This window comes from Marmota flaviventris, chromosome 5, assembly GCF_047511675.1.
Source record: "Marmota flaviventris isolate mMarFla1 chromosome 5, mMarFla1.hap1, whole genome shotgun sequence".
NCBI lineage: Eukaryota > Metazoa > Chordata > Mammalia > Rodentia > Sciuridae > Marmota > Marmota flaviventris.
Window position 1 is genome coordinate 56,265,250 of NC_092502.1, and position 13,708 is coordinate 56,278,957.

Sequence of the window (13,708 nt, forward strand, 5' to 3'; positions counted from 1 at the left end):
TTATTTTCACTATTGAGTTACATGAGTTCCTTGTGTATTTTGAATATTAACTCTTGTTAGGTATTGAGTTTGAATACATTTTGTTCCATTCCTTAGTGTGTCTCTTCACTGTGTTGATCATTCCCTTTTGTACAGAAGCTTTTTAATTTGATGCGATCTCATTTATCTATTTTTGCTTTTGTTTTGCTTTGGAGTCATATGCAAAAAAAAAAAAAAAAAAAAAAATCATTGCCCCGACCAATGTCAGGAAGCTTTCCCCTATTTTATTCTTCTAATAGTCTTACAGTTTCAAGTTTTATATTTAAATCTTTGATCCATTTTAGGATGATGTTTGATTATGATATAAGGCTCCGATTTCATTCTTCTGCATGTACATGCCCCCTTTTCCCAACATCAATTATTAAAAAAACTATGATTTTTCATTATGTATTCTTGACACCCTTGCCAAAGATCAGTTGACCATAGATTCATGGATTTATTATTGGTCTCTCAATTCAGTTTTATACTTCTGTTTTTATACCAGCACCATACTGTTTTGATTACTGTAGTTTTATCCTTTATTTTGAAGTCAGGTAGTATAATGCCTCCCACATTATTCTTCTTTTCCTTGGCTATTTGGGTCTTTTGTGATTTCATACTGATTTAAGAATTGCTTTGTCCATTTCTGTAAAAAAAATGCCTTTGGGATTTTGATAGAAATTGTATTGAATCTATAGATCCCCTTGCACAGTAGGACCATTAAACAATATCAATTCTTCTAATCTATGAACGTAAAATGTCATTCCATTTTTCTGTGTCTTCAGTTTCCTTCATCAATATTTTATAATTTTCAGTGTTCAAATCTTTCACTTCATTGGTTAAGTTATTCCTAAGTATATTTTTCATTTTATGGATATTGTGAATGGGATTGTTTTCTTGATTTCTTTTTTTGATAGTTCATTATTTACAAAAACACAATTGATTTTTGTATGTGGATTTTGTTGCCTGGCAACTCTATTAAATTCATTTATGGGTTATTGCAGTTTTGATGAAGTTTTTTAGGTTTTCTACCTAGACATATCACCTGAAAATAAAGATAATTTTATTTCTTCCTTTTCTATTTAGATGTCTTTATTTCTTTTTCTTGTGTAATTGCTCTAGCTAGGACTTCCAGCACTATGTTGAAAAGTGGTGGAAGTGAGCATCTTTGCCTTATACTAGATCTAAGAGGGAAAGTTTTCATATTTTCCCCATTAATTATGATGGGCTTTTCATATATGCTCTATATTGTATTGAGGTAAGTTCCTTTATATCTGTTTTGTTAACAGTTTTAATCATGAATGGATATAGAAATTTGTTAAATTCTTTTTCTGTGCCTTCTGTGATGATCATGTTGTCTTTAGTTTTGTGAACCCATTACTCCCAAGTTTTCGATTCTGTAAATATTTCAATGAAATTGACACAGATGCATTAAAATGGATTGAACATGATAAATTATTTCATGTTTAATAATCTGTATTACATAATATATACCTATGTATTACCATATTAATTAATACTATTACATTATTTACTATATTTAAGTTTTTATGTGTCCCACCTTTGGAGCAATGAGACAAAATGAGTTAATGTGTTGGTCTGCTAGTATTTCATTAAGAATTTTTGCATCTGTGTTCATAAGGGTTATTTCCTGTAGTTTTTCATTAATAGAGTGTCTTTGACTGATTTTGGTATCAGAGTGATGTTGGCCTCGTAGAATGAATTTGGAAGTGTTCCCTCTTCTGTGATTTGAAGAGTTAAGAAAGACTAATATTAATTCTTCCTTGAATTATTGGGAGAACTCCCCCATGAGGCCATCTAGCCCTGCACTTTCCTGTTTTGGGATATTTTTGAATACTGATTCAACCTGTTTATTTGGTAGGAGCTTATTCAAGTTTCTATTCTTTTTTTTTATTCACTGTTAGCAAGTTGTATGTGTCTAGGAATTTATCCCTTTCTTCTGTGTTACCAGTTTGTTTGCATATATTTGGTTGTAAGTCCTTTGTAATCCTTATTTCTGAGGCATCTATTGGAATGTCTTCTTTTACAGTTCTTTTTTTTTTTTAATTTTTTATTGTTGGTTGTTCAAAACATTACAAATTTCTTGACATATCATATTCCACACTTTGATTCAAGTGGGTTATGAACTCCCAACTTCACCCCATACACAGATTGCAGAATCACATCAGTTACACATCCATTGATTTACATATTGCCATACTAGTGTCTGTTGTGCTCCGCTGCCTTTCCTATCCTCTACTATCCCCCCTCCCCACCTCTCCCCTCCCCTCCCCTCCTCTCCCCTCCCCTCCCCTCCTCTCTCTCTACCCCCTCCACTGTATAACCCTGAGGGTCTCCTTCCATTTCCATGCAATTTCCCTTCTCTCTCCCTTTCCCTCCCACCTCTCATCCCTGTTAAATGTTAATCTTCTTCTCCTGCTCTTCGTCCCTACTCTGATCTTAGTTACTCTCCTTATATGAAAGAAGACATTTGGCATTTGTTTTTTAGGGATTGGCTAGCTTCACTTAGCATAATCTGCTCTAATGCCATCCATTTCCCTGCAAATTCTATGATTTTGTCATTTTTTAATGCAGAGTAATACTCCATTGTGTATAAATGCCACATTTTTTTTATCCATTCGTCTATTAAAGGGCATCTAGGTTGGTTCCACAGTCTTGCTATTGTGAATTGTGCTGCTATGAACATCGATGTAGCAGTGTCCCTGTAGCATGCTCTTTTACAGTTCTGATTTTATTTATTTAGGTCTTTTTTTTTTTTCTTAGTCTATGTAAGTGATTGTCAATTTTCTTTTTCTTTTCAAAAAACAACTTTTAGTTACACTGGTTTTTGTTTCTGTTTTGTGGTGTTGGGGATGGAATCCAGGCTTCACACATGGCAGACAAGCCCTCTAACATCACATACCCAGCCCCCAATGTTGTTGTTGTTGTTTCTATTTTTATTCTCTATCTGATTTATATCTTCACTAATCTTATCATTTCCTTCCTTCTGCTAACTTTGGGCTTAGGTTTTTTGCTATTTTTCTAGTTCCTTAAAGTATAAAATTACATTGTTTATTTAAGGTCTTTTAAAAAAATTTTTTTAACATGAACATTTATCACTATTAACTTTCTTCTTAGAACTGATTTTGATACATCCCATAAGTTTTGGTATGTTGTGTTTTCATTTTCATTCACGTAGAGACACTTTTTAAATTCTCTTTTGATTTCCTTCTTGATTCAAGAGTAAGTTTTCACATATTTGTGAATTTTCCAGTTTTCTTGATTTTATTGATCTCTAGTTTCATACATCACAATTGGAAAAGATACCTGACCTAATTTTTACCTTCTTAGATTTGTTAAGACTTTCTATATACCCTATGTGTGACCTATGCTGTAGAATGCTGCATATGTCCTTGAGAAGAATGAGTATTCTGCTGCTGTTGGTGGAAAGTGTATACATACAAACATTCCATTTGGTCTATACTGTTTTTCAAGGAAGACATTTCTTGATTGGTTTTCTGTATGGATATTCTATTAATTATTAGAAGCTGTATATTTAAATTTCCTGCTATTATTGTATTGATATTAACTTTTATCTTCAGATGGATCAATATTTGTTTTATATATTTATCTGTTTTCATGTTGAATGTGTATACATTTATAATTGTTATTTCTTCCTATTGAAATGACCATTTTATCATTATAAGTGACCTTTGTCTCTAAAAGCAGTTTTAAATTTAAATCTACTTTTTCTGATATACCTACTCCAGTTTTGTCTTGGTTACCTTTTGCATAAAATATCTTCTCTATTCATCTGTACTTTTAAATCTAGTAAAGTCTCTTATGAACAGAACATTACTGGATCCTGGTTTTCTTTTTAATTTTTCAACAACTCAATGCCATTTGATTGGTAAATTTAAAGCATTTACATACAGGGTAAATATTAATTGGTGTCCATTGCCATCTTTTTTTTTTTTTCTGATTGTATAGTACTTTGTTCTTTTATTCCTTTCTTATTATATTCCTTTGTGATTTGATAATTTTTTACAATAGTATGTTTTATATAATAGGCTCTCATAATACATACATAGATTTGTTTGATTATGCTCCATAAATTCCATAGGATTTTTTTGGTTCTTTTCATTCATTTTTTTCTTCTGATTGGATAATATCAAATCACTTATCTTTGAGTTTACAGATTCTTTCTTTTGTTTGATAGTCTGTTATTTTTGAAATTCTCTGTTGAAATTTTCAGTTTCAGTTATTGTGTTCTACACTCCATAATTCACATTTTTGATTCTTTTTAAAAAATTTTATTTCTATCTCTTTGTTGAACTTCTTGATTTGTTGATGTATTGCTTTCCTGATTCATTGAGCTTCCCATCTGTATTGTCTTTTCGCTCACTGAGTTTCCTTTGAATAATTATTTTTAGTCAGGCAGTTCATAGATCTTCATTTCTTTGGCACTGGTTATCAGAAAATCATTGTGTTACTTTGATGGTATTGTGTTTTCTTGATTTTTCATGTTTTCTGAAGTCTCTTGCTGCTGTATTCACATTTAAAGGAAGACAGTTCCTCCAACCTTTACTGACTGACTTTAGAAAGAAAGATGTTTACTAGTGATCTGGCCAGAGATTTTTGGAGGTCTCTCAGACCTTTTTAATGAAAGCATTTCTGCTTTTCTCTTGTTCCAACAAGGAGCATTTTCTTTTCTTTTTTTTTTTTTTTTTTTTTTTTTTTTTGTGATTTTATTTTATTTTTTTTTTATTTTTTTTTTTTTATTGTTGGCTGTTCAAAACATTACATAGTTCTTGATATATCATATTTCACAATTTGATTCAAGTGGGTTATGAGCTCCCATTTTTACCCCATATACAGATTGCAGAATCACATCAGTTACACATCCATTGATTTACATATTGCCATACTAGTGTCTGTTGTATTCTGCTGTCTTTCCTATCCTCTACTATCCCCCCTCCCCTCCCCTCCCCTCTTCTCTCTCTGCCCCCTTTACTGACATTCGTTTGTCCCCCTTGTATTATTTTTCCCCTTCCCCTCACTTCCTCTTGTATGTACTTTTGTATACCTCTGAGGGTCTCCTTCCATTTCCATGCATTTTCCCTTCTCTCTCCCTTTCCCTCCCACCTCTCATCCCTGTTTAATGTTAATCTTCTTCTCATGCTCTTCGACCCTACTCTGTTCTTAGTTACTCTCCTTATATCAAAGAAGACATTTGACATTTGTTTTTTAGGGATTGGCTAGCTTCACTTAGCATAATCTGTTCTAATGCCATCCATTTCCCTGTAAATTCTATGATTTTGTCATTTTTTAATGCAGAGTAATACTCCATTGTGTATAAATGCCACATTTTTTTTATCCATTCATCCATTGAAGGGCATCTAGGTTGGTTCCACAGTCTAGCTATTGTGAATTGTGCTGCTATGAACATCGATGTAGCAGTGTCCCTGTAGCATGCTCTTTTTAGGTCTTTAGGGAATAGACCGAGAAGGGGAATAGCTGGGTCAAATGGTGGCTCCATTCCCAGCTTTCCAAGAAATCTCCATACTGCTTTCCAAATTGGCTGCACCAATTTGCAGTCCCACCAGCAATGTACAAGTGTACCCTTTTCCCCACATCCTCGCCAGCACTCCAACAAGGAGCATTTTATAGAAACTTTAGAACATGGATCTGCCTTATCTCATACTTAGAAAAGTTTACTATCAAATAAACCCTCGATAGCTTACATTAATACACAGTTTTCTAGCCACACGGTCTTGAGTAGGCCAGATCTATTCAACATAATCAAGATATCACTGCTGCTAATTAGGCTCAGACAATTCAATACTGAGGTAACCCTATGACCCCACATCAAATGCAGGGTCAAATGCTAATCCCAGCAGATGACACAAATGTGCAAATCACAGAAGATAGTAGAGACTAGGGAGACTACCGAAAATTAGAAACTTCCTAGTTCACTATTTGGCTTTCAAATTTTAACAAAACTCACTGCTTGCTCATATTTAGCTGAGAATCACTGTTCTGTAACTGCTGAACTAGCTGCAGGGAAAATTAAAAGCCTCTGTGAGAGTCCCAGATGAATCAGGTCCTAGGCCCTAGTGTTCTGCTATCAGCCCTCTCCTCCTGTCCCTTTTCTATGTTCAGGGCTTCTGCCAACATCTGCATTGTGGCTCCTGGCTCTCCTTGTGACTTCTTGTCATTTACATACCATAGATAGAAGAAGGCAAAGGGGAAGAGCTTTCTAAATGTGATGGTACTTCCAGCCAACTCAAAATGCCTAGTTTCATAAACAACAGGCACACTAATAATAGCCACACTGATTGCTAATGAAACCATGGGTTGACTGAGCAAGGAGATATTGGTAAATACCACCTTGAGTCATATGCTTAACCTTCATCCGAAGTGTAGCACCAGCTTCCTTAAAAGAAGTAATTCCCCCCTTCTCAGAGTAGAGTCCCTGTGACTTAAGACCCTAGTTCAAGGACTGCAACAACCTCCATCATTTTCTTTTTTAAAACATAACCACTTTGGTATTAGAAATCCACAATTTCCTAGCCACAATTCTGAAATGAAAGGGCTTCTGAAAATCAAATTACTTTTATAATTTTATTGGCAGAACCTCAGTCAAAGTGATATAAAGCTATAAGCAGTATCTATTTATCTCACTTAATAGGAATATTCATATATTTAGTTAAAGAAATAGAATTGTGTTGGATTACCAGCCAGGGATATTGTTATGGTTTGGATCTGAAGTGCATCCCCAAAGCTCATATGTTAAAGGTCTGTTCCCTAATGCTTCAGATCGGAGGGCCTTTGGGAATTGATTGGATCATGAGGACTCTGATCTCATCAACAGTTCAATCCATTTGTGTATTAATAGGGTTTTGAATTAATAACTTAAGGGACTATTGGGAAGTGGGGAAAAATTTAAGAGGTGGGAACTAGTTGAGGGAAGTAGGTCACTGGATCAGACTGTTGAAGGGTATGTTTTCTTTTCCACCCCTTCTCTTGCTTGCTCTGTCCCCCAGTTGTCATGAGGTAAGTAACTTTGCTCCACCACATACTCCCTACCATGATGTTGTGTCTCACCAGAGGCCCAAAACAACAGAGCCAAGTGAACACTGACTGAAACCAAAAGCCAAAATAAACCTCTCCTCCTTCAAGTTGGTTATATAAGGTATTTTGTCACAGCAACAGAAAACTAACACAGATATTATGTAATGTGCAGCATGTGTGTCACATTACCATTCTAAAATCCAAGAATAACACTAAATTAAAAAATATATCTAGTCCTCTGGGTTTGGGATAAAGGCGTAAGGATCTATAGCAACCTCAAAATAAGTCCAGAATTTTTCTTTACTATTTTCTCAGGGACTAAGTCAACTATGCAGGGGTCTAGCTTAAAGAAGAAGGTCATATGTAAAAATCATAATTTAATAGGGAATTTAATGGGAGAAGAATACTTTTACGGAAACAGAGATTATGGTACAGTCACTCCAAAGCCACAAGAAGACAATATTTCCCACTTAACAGTCAGTTACTCATCTCTCTGGATACCAGTGGACTAATATTTATCCCAGAAGGAAATCTTTGAGAGAAATCTATTTTTAAATTCAGTGGAGAAGTCACCTTGAGATATGATGTAACTTCTCCATATATATCAGCTTTAAAATGATGATTTTTAAGAATATTTTTTATTTGTTTTCATTCATTATACATGACAGTAGAATGCATTTTGACACATCATACATAAATGGAGTATAACTTCTCATTCGTCTAGTTGTACATGATGCAGAGTCACTCAGGTCATGTAATCATTATGAGCACATAGGGTCAGAATGTTTGATTCATTCTACCCTCATTCCTACCCACCTGCCCCTTTATTCCGTATCTAGAATTGTTAATACTGATCTTGGTACCGTGGCGGAGGGGAAGAGGAGAGCTTAACAGAGATGGATGAGATACCATCTCCCTGTCAGGGGCAGATATGCCTGTGCACACGTAGCCATAAATCAAGGGAGGAAGTTGTGCAGCAAAGTAACCAAACTCATCCCTGGCATCAAAAAACATTTTCTACATGCCTCATTCTCAAGGCTTTCCATGTCTTAACTCCTTCAGTTACCAAAACCACGATTACTTACTTTCTGTTTACTCTAAAGAAACTGATGCTTTGAGAGGTAAAGTAACTCACACGACTCATAGTGATAGATTAGGAATTTAAATCTAACCACTCACTCTTGACCACCTATAATGTGGAATTGAAAGCTTGAATTCTGACTCTGATATGGGGGCAGGATGAGGTGGAGATGTAGGATAAGAAGTAGAAGAAGCTTGTAGAAACCAGTAGTTGAGCTGTAGGTGGCCCACAACATGCACAAATTGTTGGAAACAACATGACCTCTCTGGACTCTATCTTCTTATCTTTGAACAAGGGAGATGGATGAGATTATCTCAAAAATCGCTTTGGATCTTTGAATCGCTTTGGAATTCACTTCTTGTGACATCACTAGAGGTAGTAAATTGTAGAGAAAGAGCAAACTTTGGAAAACAACACAACTAAATGACCCATTGTGTGATAGAAGGTGTGTTGTTTGTCTTTTCCAAATCTCATTATCTTCATTGATACAATGATATAATCCTCCTAGGCTGGTTGTGAGGATTAAATAATGTATGCTAGACCCAGTGCCTGGCAGGTAGGAAGCACTCCATGACTTCTATGCCACCTGCCCCACTTTTTTTTTAAATTGCATATAATTTCAGTTCTTGAACTCACCTAAGTCTAGTGAAACAGATCATTGTTTTGTTGGTTACAAACTATTCAAATGCCCTCTGGAGGTAGATATATAGTAAAATATAGGATCTACGAAGGTATCAAATTCTTTTTTTAAATATTTTTTTAGTTGTAGATGGACACAATACCTTTATTTTATTTGTTTTTAGTTTAATTTTTATGTGGTAGCAGGGATGGAACCCAGTGCCTCACACATGCTAGGCAAGCACTCTACCACTGAGCCACAACCCCAGTCCCTCAAATTCTTTTTTTAATCTGGAGGTTTCTAATTTATCATGTTTTACATCCAAATGCTATTTGCTTCTTTTGATCTTTTGGCTTAAACTAACTTTTTAAACAGCCACATGATAAACTAGGAACAAAGAAATGAAGATACATAATATTTGTAATTCATAATTGACATGACCTAGAAATTTTCAACAGATATTTGACAAGTTATAAAACAACAACATAGTTAAAAGTTTAAGACTTTACAATGTTACACACTAAAACAAATAACTGAGTGAGAATAGGCAGAAAAAGTCCTGTCCAAAAACTCTTTTGTTCATGATTTGGAGTTTGATTAGCAAATATTAGTAAAGAAGAGTTAGTGAGGCATTTATTCATAGAAAAGAATAAAGAAACAGGTCATAATGGTATTCAAGAGTAAAAAAGGAGATTAAGAACTTTATGTATATTGTTTTGTTTTTTCTTTTTGTTCTTTTATTAACTCAAAATACATTTTTTTAACGAGTCCTGGCAACAGATTTAAGGCTTTTCTTTTTAATTGTTAAAATTTAGATTTAATTTATATCTTAAGTGCATGTTTAATAATTTTTTACATGTGGACACACCCAGATCAACATATAGAACATTTGAAGTACCCTTAAAACTCCATACCCACAATGTAACCACTGTCCCCCCTTTTAAACAGGGCAGATAACAAAAATAGTGAAGCAATCCTGAAACTGATTTTGTTGTGTGTTCTAGGGTATGCTGGGTTTTTTTGTTTTGTTTTGGTTTTTTTCATTACAAAACTTACTTGTTGGAAATTTAGTAACCATTAGATACCCAAAGCTCTGAGGAATTAGTTCCCTGAGTGATTAAACTGAAAGCCATGATCTGGGACTTAGCCTTCAAATTCTTACTGTAAAAGAGGGGAATTACTCTTGATTTCTTTCATTTTGAGCAAATCGTTAAGGAAAGCATCTGGAGAATTAAGCCAGGTTCTTTACATCCTCAGTGTCGACATAAGTATGATTCACAAAAAAACTGTGCCTTGTGGTTAATAGAGTCAAGATAGGTAATAATAAATCAGTCAGACCCAAACTCTTGATTGGGTCATAAAGCTGTCAGTTCTGTACATAGAGAGATGCTCTGGATTGATATTGTTATAGTTTAGATTTTAAAATGTCACCTAAAGATCTCATGTGTTAGGCAATGTAGCAATGTTCAGAGGTGAAAAGATTGAATTCTGAGCACTGTAACCTCATCAGTGGATTAATCCATCAGATGCATTAATTATTCAACTGGACTACTGGATGTAATCAGAGGCAAGTGAGGTGTGGCTGAAGTAAGTAGGTCCCTGGAGGCACAGCTTGGACTACATCTGTCCGTGGCCCTTTCTTCTCACTGTCATTATTTCCCAGTTCCCAGTTCCCAGAGCAGCTTTCCTCCACCAGGCCCTTCCACCGTGCTGTTCTGCTTCACCTCAGGCCCCAAGCAATGGAGTCCCCAGACCATAGACAGATACCTCTGAAACCATGAACCGCAAATAAACTCTTCCTCCTCTAGGTTGTTCTGGTCAGATATTTTGGTCACAACAACGAAAAGCTAACCACATATATCTTTAGTAACTCCCTCTATATTAATGGAGCATGAGCTTAAATTGTTTTTTCGGGTAATTGTGATAATTTGACGTTCTTGCATACAAATATTTTCATTCCACCCTTCCAATAACTTTCAAGTCACTTAATAGAAGTGGAAGTAGAATAAGTGACAGAGAGTAGCCCCTGGGCAACAAGGCCATCAGATTCAACATGTGGGTGCATTAGATGCCTACTCTAAACAACTGAGCAAATACATTTTAGTGTGGTCAATACTTTAGACTATCAAAATTTTACAACATGGAGTTCTTTAGAGAATGAAAGAGGACTCTAATATAATTATGTCTAACAGCAGGACTAAATCAGGACTGTCTCAAGCAAATCAGAATTACAATCACCCTAGTCATCATAGGCTTCCACTCCATAGGAGCTCATCTTGATTAACTCTTAATTCCAATGACTCTCACTAGTTAAGCTAAAGCTTTATGGTAACGAAGACATCAGAGACAGAGAGAGAGAGAGAGAGAGAGAAGACTAGAGAGATTATGGTTGAGATCTAGCAAGTTAAATGTATCAATGCCTATGATCTAAGGCTACAGCCTTAACTTCTGACATGTGAATAGTGTCATGGTGGAAGAAGATAGAGATCACATCTTATATATCTCTAGTAACTCCCTTTAGCAAGTGACATGAATACACACTGTGGGTTGCCATGACATACTGAGAGCTGAGGAACTAAGGGAAAGCAATATCCTCAATCTGTTAAAATTCTACTTTTGTCAGTAATAATGCAATGATGATAATCAATAGTTATATAAAGTGCTTACTATGTGTCTGCCTTACAATGCAAGTTTATAACATACATTATCTCTTAAAATTCCATAGTGATTCTATAAAATAAATGCTTCTGCTATACCCATTTTCCCCCGATAGATAAGTAAATGAGGTTTAGAAGAAGATAAGACATCTGTCCAATATAATAAGGAACATTTAAAAATTCTCAGATCAGTTTAACTCTTTACTATTCCTTTATTCTACCTCCCAGTCAGGGCTCTCTTATTGCCAGGACAATTCCCTTAACTAGCTCAAACTAGAAGAGTTGTTGACTGAAAGTCTACCACAAACAATCCCTTGGATATCCAAGGGCAAAAAAATAAATACTGTGGTACCAGCTGGGGAAAACAACTGAGAAGCCAGAACCCAAGACTATCCCAATAAGAACTAATAAGCTGCTTCTTTGTAGTGTCTACTACAAATCCGCACAATATTTTCTTAAAATATGGGGGCTGGGGATTCTATAGTACATAGCATTTCCAATGCCCAACTCTCTCTCTCTCTGATACATGTCTTAGCAGAGAGTTTATTATATTTGTGGATATGGAATAAAAATGGATTTTAAGTTAGATTTCCTTGATCCTAAAAATAAATTTAAAGACTGATTTTAATTAGTGTATGATCTTTAACACACAGGAAAGCATTCAGTTTTTATCTGGTATGCTTTTTTTTTTTTTTTTTGGTAGTTGTAGATGGACAGCATGACTTTATTTGTTTTTATTTATTTATTTATTTATTTTTGGTACCAGGGTTTGAACTCGGGCACTCAAACACTGAGCCACATCCCCAGCCCTATTTTGTATTTTATTTAGAGACAGGATCTCATTGAGTTGCTTAGTGCCTTGCTTTTGCTGAGACTGGCTTTGAACTCTCCATCCTTCTGCCTCAGCCTCTGGAGCCACTGGGATTACAGGAGTGAGCCACTGCCCCACCCCCAGCTTATTTGTTTATTTTTATGCAATGCTGAGGATCAAACCCAGTGCCTCATATGTGCTAGGCAAACACTGTCCCACTGAGCCACAACCCCAGCCCCTCATCTGGTGTGCTTTTAAAAGTGGAAATGAATGCAAAGTAAAGCCCTTCCTATAAGAAGCCAGTAAATGCATTTGTCTTTTCAGATGAATAGATTTCAATACTTACTCTCTCCTGGAGAAAATTTTAAATTTTTTTCAATTGGTTCACACACCACTTCTGTGTAAAAAAAAAAAAAAAAATTCTTCCCTCATCCCCGTAGTTTGTCAATGTAAAGGCAGAAAGAAGTGATAATGCTGTAACTATGAAGTCTAGGGTCCTTTCTTTGGGGCCAGGAGATCTGTTACTTTCATGCTGTTTTCCATTAATAGATTCACATTCCAGCACCAAGCACAGAGGTTGGATTACAGCCCAGTTCTCCTGACTTTCAGCCTTTCTAAAGTTGTATGGATATGTGTGTGGAGTGGCTTACGTGTGGCCCAAAACAGAAGAATAGGAAGCATCAAATGACCTACCCTTTCCTTCTCACCATTTGACACCATGAAGTTACTTACCACCAAGTGTCTGGGTTATAAAATATAAGGACAATAATTTTTTATTAAGGTTCTGCATACATACGTTTGGTAAATATCTGTTTATTGGTATGTTTTTCCAATAGGATGATAGACTCACTTAAGAGCAAGCTTGGGGCTTATTCATTTTTATATCTCCATCACTCAGTATATGGCCTGGCACTTTAAAGGCAACAAAAATAATATTCGATGAAAGAAAGGAAAAAAAGAAGGAAGGGAGGTAGGGAGGATACAAATCACCTCAAGTGAAGGATCTATTTGTAAAATTCAACCAAAAAGGAAAGTAAGTCAGTAGGTACTTGAGAGAAGAACTTTCTTATCTTTATGAGGAGTCTCATGATATCCTTTTCTCTTACTCCTTCTTGGCTCACTTATTTCTTTGGAATGATTTTTTAAAAAATGAATAGTGTTATATTGAAGGAAAATATTGGAAAAAAAGATAAAAATGCTAATGGGAATTTTTTTTAAATGAATAAGCAACAGAAAATGTTTAATACAAGTGATAGAAAAAAAATACATTATATGCAGAAACTAGCTAGTTAAACATCAGCTACTTCAAAACAATAAGACAACTGCTTCCCAAGGACAGCACTGTCAGGATGTTTCACAGGGAGAAAAATAGGCATGAAGAAAGAGAAAAGCCCTCCTCACACTGATGGTGTAATACTTAGTGCCCCAAACAAGGAGAGGAAAAGGCT